This window comes from Protopterus annectens, chromosome 7.part0, assembly GCF_019279795.1.
Source record: "Protopterus annectens isolate FY-2018-M chromosome 7.part0, PAN1.0, whole genome shotgun sequence".
Lineage (NCBI taxonomy): Eukaryota > Metazoa > Chordata > Ceratodontiformes > Protopteridae > Protopterus > Protopterus annectens.
The window spans coordinates 591,763,645-591,775,979 of record NC_056739.1 but is presented as its reverse complement, the minus strand read 5'-3'; the positions used below and the strand labels follow the sequence as shown (position 1 = coordinate 591,775,979).

At 42.3% G+C, this 12,335-nt stretch overlaps 1 protein-coding gene across 1 annotated transcript in view; it reads left to right on the top strand.

Annotated features, from left to right (window-relative positions):
* Nucleotides 1–12,335, top strand: part of MAN2C1 (mannosidase alpha class 2C member 1) — a 1,630,015-nt gene that overhangs the window by 1,583,984 nt on the left and 33,696 nt on the right. The window lies entirely within an intron of this gene.

Here is a 12,335-nt window from a genome sequence, read left to right as displayed (position 1 = left end):
TGTTTCCTCTGATGACCAGGATTTACCCTTATCTACCTATGAGGATTCTGATGCAGAGGACTCTATTCCCTCTGCTTCCCCTCCAGAGGATTTCTCTTTTGGTGAAACCTTGCATACTCTTAGGGAGCATTTTCACTGGGAAAGCCAAGATTACTCTGATTCTAAAAAGAGGCTTGGGGATTTCTTACTCCTGCCCCAGCACAGGCCTTTAGCTATCCCCCCTGTACTAGACATTGTTGATGATGCCTTTTCAGAATCTAGCTTGGCCCCTGACTCTTTACCTCCTGCTCCCAGAAAACCTGATAGATATTACAGGGTTCCTGACTCTCACAAGTTCCTTTTTAAAAATCCTACTGTGGATCCTGAGACTATTTCACAGGGACCCAAGGGCATTAAGGCTACTACTGCCAAAAATCCTAACCCCTCTGATAGAGATTCCAGGGCGCTGGATAGATGGGGTAAGAAGGTATACACTTCTGCAACCTTGGCTATTAGGACCTTAAACTGCCAGTTTCTTATGTTAAAGTATCAACAGCATATTATTGGATTGCTTAAACAGAAAATTATGTTGATTCCTGACTGTGCTGAAAATAAGGATTTACAGGATTTAATGCATTCTGCTGAACAGGTTGGAAAACATACTTTGCAATGTGGTTTTGATTCACTAGAGGCATCTTGCAGGGCTGCTGTCACTGGGTCTGTACTTAGAAGGCATGCTTGGCTTAAGGAGCAATCTTTGCCAGATCATGTTAAAGCTAAATTGCTGGATGCTCCCTTGAATCAGGAATGCCTGTTTGGCAACAAAGCAGAAGACGTACTTAAAAAGATGGAGGAAAAGGCTAAATCTATGCAAACTGTTAAAGATTTCCTACAAGTACAGCCGTCAGGATTTAGTAGGCATTGACCATTTTAAGAATTGGTCCTTTCCTGCCTCTTCCAGGCCTTGTCAGCCCCATACACAGAACCAGCAGAACACCTAGGCTTCAGGCCCAAGGTACTTACAGGACTAAGCAGTGGGGGGCTCCCACTTCCAAATCAGGGAGTAGTAAGATGCCCCCCTATGGTAAACTGCCTCAATGACTTAACTTTAAAACTTCCAAACCCTTCTCAACTGACTGCTCCTTTAGGGGGAAAGATCGCTGTGCAGGCAAAAAACTGAGAACTCATTACCCAGGACAAATGGGTTTTAAATATAGTTTCCCAAGGATACAGATTTCACTTCCACACATTACCATCCCCAAACCGTTGGCCAGATCTACCCCCAGATCAGTGGGCAGAGGCTCAAAAGCAAGTACTCTCTCTCTTAAGCATAAGGGCTATTCAAACTGTACCAGAAGAGGAAAAGGGACAAGGTTTCTACTCAAGACTTTTCCTGGTACCTGGAAAAGACAACTCATGGCGCTCTATCCTGGTCCTTTCTATCCTAAACACCTTTTTGGGTGATCCCAAAATTCAAGATGCTAACCCTTCAACAGTTGCTTCCTATGCTAGGCAATGATGCCTGGTTGGCAGCACTGGATCTAAAGGAAGCCTACCTGCACATCCCAATCAGGGAATCTTGCAAAAAATACCTACACTTCAAAGCAGGCTACATGTATTATCAGTTCTCTGCACTGCCCTTTGGCTTATCTGCTGCACTCAGGGTATTCATAAAGTGCCTAGCTCCAGTCATTGCTTTTTGCAGGCAAAGAAATATTCAAATATACCCATACCTGGACGATTGTCTAATTTCAGGCAGAAAGCCAGGATATACTTTTGAATCATCTGGCATTTGTACAAAAGGTGCTAACTTGTCTGGGGTACACCATAAATGAAAAGAAATCATACCATGTACCCTGTCAACAAATTATATTCCTGGGAGCAAGCTTGAACACAACTTCCCAGATGGCTTTCCTCACGCCAGAGAAATAAATTCATTTGACAACTTACTTCAAACTAATGGCCACAAAAACCCTGCTATCTGCAAGGCAAATATTACAAGCCTTGGGGTTCATGGCCTCCTGCATTCTCCTAATTCCATATGCAAGACTGCATATGAGGAAACTACAATGGTATCTAAAAAGCCTATGTTGTCAGCATTCTCAGGATCTAGAATGAATGATTCCTATCATACCTTGTCTATGGTTAGAGTTCCTTTGGTGGGCAGAGGCCTGCCACCAAAACAAGGAACTACCATTCACTCTACCCCCCCTGCTGCCCAAACCCTAAAACCAGACGCATCAGACTATGCATGGGGGCACACCTGGCAGGGAAGTGCATTAAGGGCAAATGGAACCCAAGTCCAAGTCAAATGCACCTGCATATCAATCAGAAAGAAATGTTAGCTGTACAGAATGCTCTGACAGCCTTCAAGGACCACATTCTTCCAGGACAATTAATGGTAAAGACGGACAACACCACTGTTATGTTGTACATAAACAAGCAGGGGGGTACCCATTCATACCCCCTCTGCAGACTAGCCATGGCTCTGTGGAACACAGCCTTGAGCTACCAAGTGCATCTACAGGCTCAATTCCTGCCAGGAACGCTAAATATACTGGCAGACGGACTAAGCAGAAATCTCATGGACCCACACGAGTGGAAACTGGAACCAAAGACTTTTAACAGGTTGATAAACAAATGGGGGAGCCCAGATATAGACCTGTTTGCCTCCCCCCAAAAGTACCAACTGGACAAATTCTGCACAAGGACTCCCCACAAACAGGCTTGGAAAGTGGATGCCCTGTCCTTCAACTGGAAAAATCTATCAGTTTATGCATTTCCTCCTCTGCCTCTCCTCTACAAAGTACTGCTAAAGATCAAACAGGACAAACCAAGGATGATACTGATTGCACCAGACTGGTCATGCCAACACTGATACCCCCTCTTGTGCAGTGTGTCACTGCTGGCTCCATGGCACCTGCCTCAGACCCCTACCCTGCTGTCCCAGCAGGGGGGCCAGATTCTGCATCCTCAGCTTCAAACCCTGAACCTGGCAGCCTGGCTAATTACCTAATCTGTCCATTACCATCCCTCAGCAAACAAGTGTTGGATGTCATTTTGGAGGCAAGGAGGCCTAGCACTAGAAAATCATATGCTGAAAATTGGAAAATATTCTGTTCCTGGAACCAAACTCAAGGGATGGGCACAGCAGCACCCAATTTACCTCAGATTCTTCAATACTTAACTGAGATATTTCACAAGGGCCTTTCTTTTTCCTCCATCAAAATTCATGCCTCAGCCATTTCAGCTCATTACAACAGAGAACCACCCCTCTTCTCTCATCCACTACTCAAGCAGTTCCTCAAAGGAGCCAAAAACTTAAGACCACCCAGGAGAGCCCCAACTCCAGCCTGGGATCTTAACTTTGTATTGGAAAAACTCACTCTATCTCCTTTTGAGCCAGCTGCAAGTGCAGAGTTAAAATTCCTTTCTTGGAATACAGCCTTCCTCTTAGCAATCCCTTCAGCAAGAAGGGTATCTGAATTATAGGCCCTTATGGCAGAGGAGCCTTTCATCATCTTTTATGCGGACAGGGTGTCTCTCAGGACCAATCCCTCCTTCATGCCCAAGTTAGTATCCAGTGTGGCTCTTAATCAGTCCATTCATTTGCCAACCTTCTTTTCTAATCCACAGAACAAAGAGGAAGGGATACTGCACTCCTTAGATGTTCACAGACAACTTAGATTTTACTTGCAGAGGACTAAACCTCAAGGGAAATCTGAACAACTGCTGGTGGCATTTTCTGCAGGGGCAGAGGGGAAGGCCATTTCAAAGTAAACCATTTCTAAATGGATAGGCCATTGCATTCATTTATGTTATAAGCACCATGAAAAACCTACCCCACAGGGGATAAGACCACACTCAACCAGGGCTGCATCTACCTCTACAGCCTTTCTCAGAGGTGTCCCTACCAAGGACATCCTAGAAGCTGCTACCTGGAGTTCTGTACATACTTTCACCAAGCATTACCATTTGCCAATTTTCTCTATATCCAGAGCTGGCTTTGCCACTGCAGTCTTGCAGGGCCTTATAGCTGATCCAAATGCTATCTAAACTCCTCCAACCATCCTTAGCTTTGGGAATCTATCCAAATGTGATGACTGCAACAGTGAAACAAGAAGAACATAGTACAGTTGTGTACATTTACCATAAATGTAGATGTTCGAGTGTATTCATTGTTGCAGTCCTGGTTACCCTCCCTCCAGCCCCCTGACTTCTTTTGGCTATACGTCTGTTCTCCTTTACTATGCTTAAAAGCTTTTTGGTGTATTTGCTTTTTTGTTGGAGGTATAACCTTGCATGTATATATTTAATTGCTTCCCATTAGGGGGCACCTGACATTTGGTGCAAGAAAAACTGATGTAATGGCGTCGGCTGCATACTTTATACCCCTGACTACCTGACATCATGGAAGATGAGACAGCAACCGATGCAGGACCCAAGACTTTGATAATCAGGCCGACTGAGGGCTACTGCAAGCAGATAACCCAAATGTGATGACTGCAACAGTGAATACACTCGAGCATTTACATTTATGGTAAGTGTACACAACTGTACTTTTTGCAGGTTGTGTATGCCTTTTTAGCTATCATTTCTTTTGATTGTCTTAACTCATGTTTTAGTGTAACACGGCCACTGAATATGTTGCACAATCTAGAGTTCACTTAGTGTATTCTGATTGCCACAGTATTGCATTAGGATGTCTCACTCTGCCAATCATCTGCTTGAACCTGTTCAGTCTTGTACTTAATGTATTCTAGTTTAATTGGACCACTTAAGTCATGTAAAGCCTTTATAATCTTATTATTTACCTTTTTATGTACCTGAGCTGTCTCTTAACATATTGTTTATGTTCTTTAATGCATTTTTGTGGAGCTTTACTCTCTGCCCCCAGTGGTAATGGGCCTTAACCCAGCTGAACAATCTGATTAAGAAAACATATGCAAGTAAGTGAGTAAATAAATGTGTACTACTGAATTTTACTTTTAGGTTCATTAGCATCAGGGGAAAAATGTCCAACCAGGTAAAAGACTGAGGTATGTACAAGGTCACTGGCTTTCAACAGCTTGCCACTCTTGAGTAGTTGGTTGAAGGTGTGTTGTACTCCAAGTGCAGAAACTGCCCCCACCCCAAGCAAAGCTTCATGATAGCTGGGAGGGCAGCACACTGCAGTGGATGCAGGCATGGTTCATAGGAGGTTGCTAGGCTATTGGCTGTAGGGCCTTTATAAGCCTAGCCATGTCATACTCTTGTTCCCTTATTGACCAAGTTGTACGGTCTATATTAGCAGGACGAGTCTGTTATCAGCACCGACTGCCCTGATCCAAGAGAGACATAGGTTAATACACCAAAGCTAGCTTTTCAGCTAGTACCATTGTAAACACAAGGAAATACATGTTTGTGTTATTTTTATTTTATATATTTGTTAATTTTGTAAACCCACTAGACACAAGTGCACTTTGCCGGGGGTGATCTAGGAGCACTAAATGGGTAAGCCAGATACTCAGTCACACAGTAGGTAAACTGCAGTGTAAGTAATGAAATCTTGTACCCTAGACTCCGGAAGCAAATAAGCAACAGATTAGAGCCTTAATGCTCTGCACTAATTGTGATTTAATATGGGATTGCTCTTCCCAGTTATTTGAAGATAAGGTGGTAATTACTATTTGCCTAGAAAATGGTGCTTAATTCTCAAAAGGAAAAATTCAAGTAACTGAGCATGCAGTTGCTGGAGAAAAGGCTGGCGATATGCAGATTCGCACAGCATGTTAGTTATGCAGAACATTTATGAGGCATATCTTGATACTCTGCTAAGAGATGGACTTAAAAAATGAAATGCCAATTTCAGCATCCTTACTTCTTATGAGCTCTTTATTGGATTTTCCACAAGTAGTTAAACATGTATCTCATCACTCCACATGTAAAAGCCGAGAAATGTATGTGCTGTCTGTGACAAAGAGGGTTAAAGCCCTGACTAGGCCGCAGGTGACCCAAGTTCATTTAGCAGCTCTGGTACCCGTAGAAAATAGCTGTAGAGGATGTAATTTAGTGGTCACTGCCAGCTCACCCATCCTGTGGGAATGGAGGTGGCTTGGACTTGCCACTTGCATGACACCTAGGTATTTCATCCGCAAAGTACTGATTTAGGAAGCGTGCCCTTACCATTGTGCACTTGCAGCAGTAGGCCAGAGTCTCTTTGGAGGGTAGCAGTTGCAGAGCCTATGCTTGTGCTAGTGGCATTGAGGGATAAAACCCTGACTATGGCCCAGATGACCCGAGTTTGAATAATGTCTCAGGCCCTGGATAGCACAGATGGGTGGGGTATATATGTGCCCATCCTTTGGAGACGTGCACATTCTCGAGGCATACTCATGTGGTCTGAGTTCCCTTTTGGAGACTGGGGAAACAACTTTGTGGTGCTGATTGAGCATGAATGGGAATCATCCTACTGGTATCAGTCCCCTGCAGAAGTAAGGGGCAGTTCAGCCCTAATGTCTTTTGCTTGCCCTACCCACAAGGTGTTACTGGAGAGGTAGAGGGGTGGGAAGTAATAAGTTTAATAAAAAGCACTCTCTCAGCGGCAGAATGATGCTTCCGTGGGATGCCTTGATCTCCTTGCCAGCCCCAAATGATGTCCGAACAAGTCCAGGGTAGGCAATAGGATGCCGTAGACTTGGCAATCAAAGAGAGAGACATTGTGAGAATCTGATGGTCAGCTGCAGGGAAGCCATAAATAGTTTAAAAAAAAAGACAGTTTCAAAACTCAGTGAGCCTTCAGTTGAGATGGGATTGCTGTGCCTGAAGAGAGTTACGCCATCCTGCAGGATCAACAAGCTGCCTCACTCCCTGCCACTAAACTATTTCCCCTGGAGAACGGATGGGGAAATAAGGCTTTCCAGGCAGGAATGAATGGTCAGTAGATTTCTTGCCTAGCCTGAAAATGTCTGTTTCCTGTCGCCACAGAATGAACAGTCCCATTAAATGCTAGTAGTGGAGCTATCAGATGAGGTCCTGCAGCAGAGTGGAGGCAAAAGTGCATATGATGAAAACAAGATGTACATTATTTAGACAGAATATGTAAAACTGAGTGTCTGGAAGTTTAATGCAGAGGATCAAGACTGGCAACTGCTAATGATCCTCTGAATTTGATTCCCTTAGTCAAGCAGACAATACTTCTGGCTTGCTCCTGAAAGGAATCAGTTCTACCTACTGGTTTCACATATGGTATGGTGATTAGTAGGATAGTATAGTCAGCTATAGCAAGATGTTTTGGTTTCAGGATCTTGGGGGGAAGCAATTCCATGTGCAGTTTGTTAGGATTTACTTTGGGGCTACTCAAGGTTGTGAGGCCTAGCAATGCATTTGGTGCTGTTAGTGTATGAGTATTAATGATATACTGTGGAGTCCAAGAGATTCATATCACTTATAGAAAATATTAACTGTGAAACCACTAACATCAAACCCCAAATATGAAAGGCTGCATATACAGAAAACAGGATGCAAAAGTGTTTTACACTAGGTAAGCCTCCTGAAGCCCCCATGTGGAGAGTAGACCCCCTTTACTTAAAATTATTGACTATACAGTTGCACAACCATGGACTAAGAGCAGGCTTCTCAGAAAGAGTACGTCCCCCAATGAATCTGCAGCACGTTGCTGCAGCAGAAATGAAATATAAACAAGCACCATTACATAAAATGTGCTAAAATTCCCCAGAAAGTATAATAGTTATAAATAAGTACAATAACTGTAAAGAGTTCCAATACAGTTTATTTGAAAATTAACCTCTGTTGTCACCATGACATAGTGTGCTAAAGCCTAACTATGGTCCAGGGAAACCCAGGTTTGATTAGCAGCTCAGGAGTCTGAAGCACTGGCATAGAAAGATGGCCATGCCAATCCTTAGTGGAGAGCAAGCACTGAGGTGTACCTCATGTTCGAGTCCTGATGGATGCTGAAGACATGCAGGAGGGGAGGTGTTGTGTTGAAGGGAAAGGTAGGAGATATTGGCTGGAATAATACACCAGCATGCCCCTGGACATCTGTGTTTGTGCATCAGGGAGAGGAAACTAGTTCATAGAGAAAAATATGTCTCAGCAGTAATATGATGCAGCCTATGGTGTCTCAGTCTCCTCACTGGCCCAGAATATGGACTAATGTAACTTCAAGGAGGAAGGAGAGCCCAGTAGGCTTGGTGGATGATAAGAGGCCCTGGTGCCGTATGATTTTCAGCTACGAGGAACAAAAAAAAGTAAATTAAACCCAGACAAATGGGATTGCAGGATCTTGAATTCCCATTTTGCCAGTAGATCTCACAAAAGGAACTCAGTTATACAATATGCTTTTAAGTCCAATCTCTTGAAAACTCTGCTGAACTGAAATTTAACATGTAATAAATCTGTCCCTGCTTCTGGTGTGGCTAAAGATTTTATTCAGTTCATCACATCCTGTTTGCACCCACTGTGTGAACAATGAATGCTTCCATTTGTTAATAACAGGTGAACTGCCTGGGATTTACAGTGCAATGAAAAGGTATTTGCCCCCTTCCTGATTTCTTATTTTTTTGCATGTTTTTCACGCTTAAATGTTTCAGATCATGAAACAAATATAAATTTTAGACCAAGATAACCCAAGTAAACACAAAAGGCAGTTTTTAAGTGATAATTTTATTTATTAAGGGAAAAAAACTATCCAAACCTACATGGGCCCTATGTGAAAAAGTAATTGCCCCCTAAACCTAATAACTGGTTGTGCCACCCTTAGCAGCAACAACTGCAATCAAGCATTTGCGATAGCTGGCTATGAGTCTTTCACATCGCTGTTGAGAAATTTTGGCCCATTCTTCTTTGCAGAATTGTTTTAATTCAACCATATTGGAGGGTTTCCGAGCATGAAGCGCCTTTTTAAGGTCATGCCACAGCATCTCAATTGGATTCAAGTATGGATTTTGACTAGGCCACTCCAAAACCTTAATTTTGTTTTTTTGTTTTTTTAAGCCATTCAGAGGTGGACTTGCTGGTGTGTTTTGGATCATTGTCCTGCTGCAGAACTCAAGTGCGCTTCAGCTTGAGGTCACAAACTGATGGCCGGACATTCTCCTTCAGGATTTTTTGGTAGAAAACAGAATTCATGGTTCCATCAATCACAGCAAGTCATCCAGGTCCAGAAGCAGCAAACTAGCCCCAGACCATCACACTACCACCACCATGTTTGACTGTTGGCATGATGTTCTTTTTCTGAAATGCTGTGCTACTTTTACACCAGATGTAACGGCACGCACACCTCCCAAAATGTTCAACTTTTGTTTCGTCAGTCCACAGAATATTTTCCCAAAAGTCTTGGGGATCATCAAGATGTTTTTTGGCAAAAGTGAGACGAGCCTTTATGTTCTTTTTGGTCAGCAGTGGTTTTCGTCTTGGAACTCTGCCATGCATGCCATTTTTGCCCAGTCTCTTTCTTATGGTTGAGCCATGAACACTGACCTTAACTGAGGCAAGTGAGGCCTGCAGTTCTCTAGATGTTGTTCTGGGTTCTTTTGTGACCTCTTGGATGAGTTGTCACTGCACTCTTGGGGTAATTTTTGTAGGCCGGCCACTCCTGGGAAGGTTCACCACTGTTCCATGTTTTCTCCATTTGTGGATAATGGCTCTCACCGTGGTTCACTGGAGTCCCAAAGCTTTAGAAATGGCTTTGTAACCTCTCCAGACTGATAGATGTCATTTACTTTGTTTCTCATCTGTTCCGGAATTTCTTTAGATCGCAGCATGATGTCTTCCTTTTTGAGATCTTTTGGCCTACTTCACTTTGTCTGACAGGTTCTGTTTAAGTGATCTCTTAATTCAACAGGTCTGGCAGTAATCAGGCCTGGGTGTGGCTAGTGAAATTGAACTCAGCTTTCCCAAAAATGTGACTAACCACAGTTACTTTATGATTTAACAAGGGGGGCAGTTACTTTTTCACATAAGACCACATCAGTTTGGATAGTGTTTTTTCCTTAATAAATAAAATCATCACTTAAAAACTGCATTTTGTGTTTACTTGGGTTATCTTTGTGTAATATTTAAGATTGTTTGATGATCTGAAACATTTAAGTGTGACAAACATGCAAAGAAATAAGAAATCAGGACGGGGGCAAATACTTTTTCATTACACTGTATGATGTCATGGCTACCTTGCCATGCCTTACAGATTAAGCTGTAAGCTATGGAAGTGAGAGTCATATTTGTGGTTGTTACTAACAGCTGTCTGCTTTTGTGATGGAATGAGGTAGAAATTATTCTCCTTCCCTTTTAAGAAAGACAGTTCCTCCAACCAATTATGATTGTGGTTGAGAATTTTTTTTAACTTTTGGGACTGTGGCAGTAGCATTGAAAAACTTGTAAAATTTTCTTTCTTGTTTGAGACTGTTGGCCCAACTGTAAACTTATATATAAGCTTTCAAAATATGAAACAGAATCTGTCCCATGGAACTGTATTTGCAAAATATCTTAATAGAGCAAATACAAAAACAATTCTCCTGTCACTACCACCTGATATAGAAAAGGACATACATAAATCTGGGAGCTGAAAATGTAATTCCCTTCTGCTGAAACAAAAAGTAAAGGAGTTAGACCCAGGATGTGAAATGTGTTTGATCTGGATCAGTCACTCTTCTCGGGCATTAAGGTAGCAGGTCACAAATGTATGAAACTTGTAACTGAAAAGGCAACTTTTTGCAGTTACATGAAGAACCTAACTGCATATAGTTAAAATCATAAAAGAGTTTGAGTCATTTAACCAAAGGTTATAAAAAGCAAAGAATGAGCTGTCCTAAGCTGAAAAAGCAGTTGTTAATATTTGTATGGAAATCTGAAGATGGAAAAAAATGTTTTTTTTTCCCTGTTGGAATGGAGTGATAAGTTAATACATATATTTGAAACAGTGCCAGTATAACATCAGCTAGTCTTGTGTTGGAGATCTTGGTGACATATCTGAATATTTACCACCTGTAATTCTGCCTTGTATAATATTTTAGGAGCCTATCACAGGATTTTATTGAACAACTGATTGTTATTTTTCTCTTCAGTGTGGATCATTTGCCTTTGTGTATCTAATGTGGAACAGCAATGTCTTTATTGTCTAAGTAAAAGTTTTTATTTATTCACTTCGAAGATCTCCTGGCTGGTATTTATTATATAGTTATATATTATTATTTATTATCTGAAGATGGTGGTGTTGCGGTAGCGTTGTCACCTCACAGTAAGTTGTTGTCCTGTTCAATTCTCAGCTAGAGCGTCTTCTGTGTGGAGACATGCGTGAATGGGCGTACCTTCGTTGAAGGTTGTGCGTCAGGGCTGGCAACTCGGCACGTAAAAATCCACTGCCAATCATTAGCGGACTGGAGTTCCGCTGTGGTGACCCCTAACCGGGAAAAGCTGAAAGACACAACAACATTATCTGAAGATGGCTATTATTTAGCAATATAGGTTAGCAAGCTGGGGTATCTGCCTCTAACTACCCAACTAACATGAACATACTGTCAATGTGATACCATTTTTATAATCTATATTTGGCTAAGTCAAGAGTGGCAGGTAACTGGTATGCCCAGTCCCTAATCTCATGTAGGATGGTGGCATTATTACCTTGCCACGAAGAGAGCTGTGAGCAATTGGATAGATATGCTGTAGATAACGGACACCAATACACACTGTGGCTCAGGGAGAGTGGTGAGAAAGGGGCAGGAGGTACTAGGCGAAGGACTTAGCTCCTTAAGTGGTTAGTTTGCACTCCTAGTCTGAATGTGGAAGTTTGTAGCCAGTACACAGGGTAGCAGTGTATATTCTCTTCATGTTTTGTTCTTGGGGTCAGGTTGCATTTGTTGTATTAATTATTTGATCAGACTTGTGTGCACTTTTTTTTACTTTAATTTGTTGGGTACCAGGGGTGTGATCCAGAGACCATCACCCTGGTGGCCAGCAGACCTATTGGCAGCAGATTGAATCCAAGGACCATAGCTCCTGTCCCTCATATACCCTAGGTTGTACACTTGTTGGCAGTGATGGAATTCAGACCCCATCAGTGTCAAAAGATCATCATATATTGGTGGGATTTACACCCCAACCTGGTAGCAACCTTTTTCAATACAATGGTAAGTAACCTTTTGCCATCCTTGGAGAACAGGATCAGATATAGTGGCAGAATTCACACAAAGCTTCAATCCAAATGTATTCAGGACATCCAAAGATGTCAGCAATATGTGTTAAATTGTATCTCAAAGACAGAAGTTATAGGTGTACTTAAAGCTGCTGCTGCTGTTAGATTGTATCTGGAAGACAGCAGGTATAAGTACTCCTGTAGTGTAGAATGCAGTGTAACA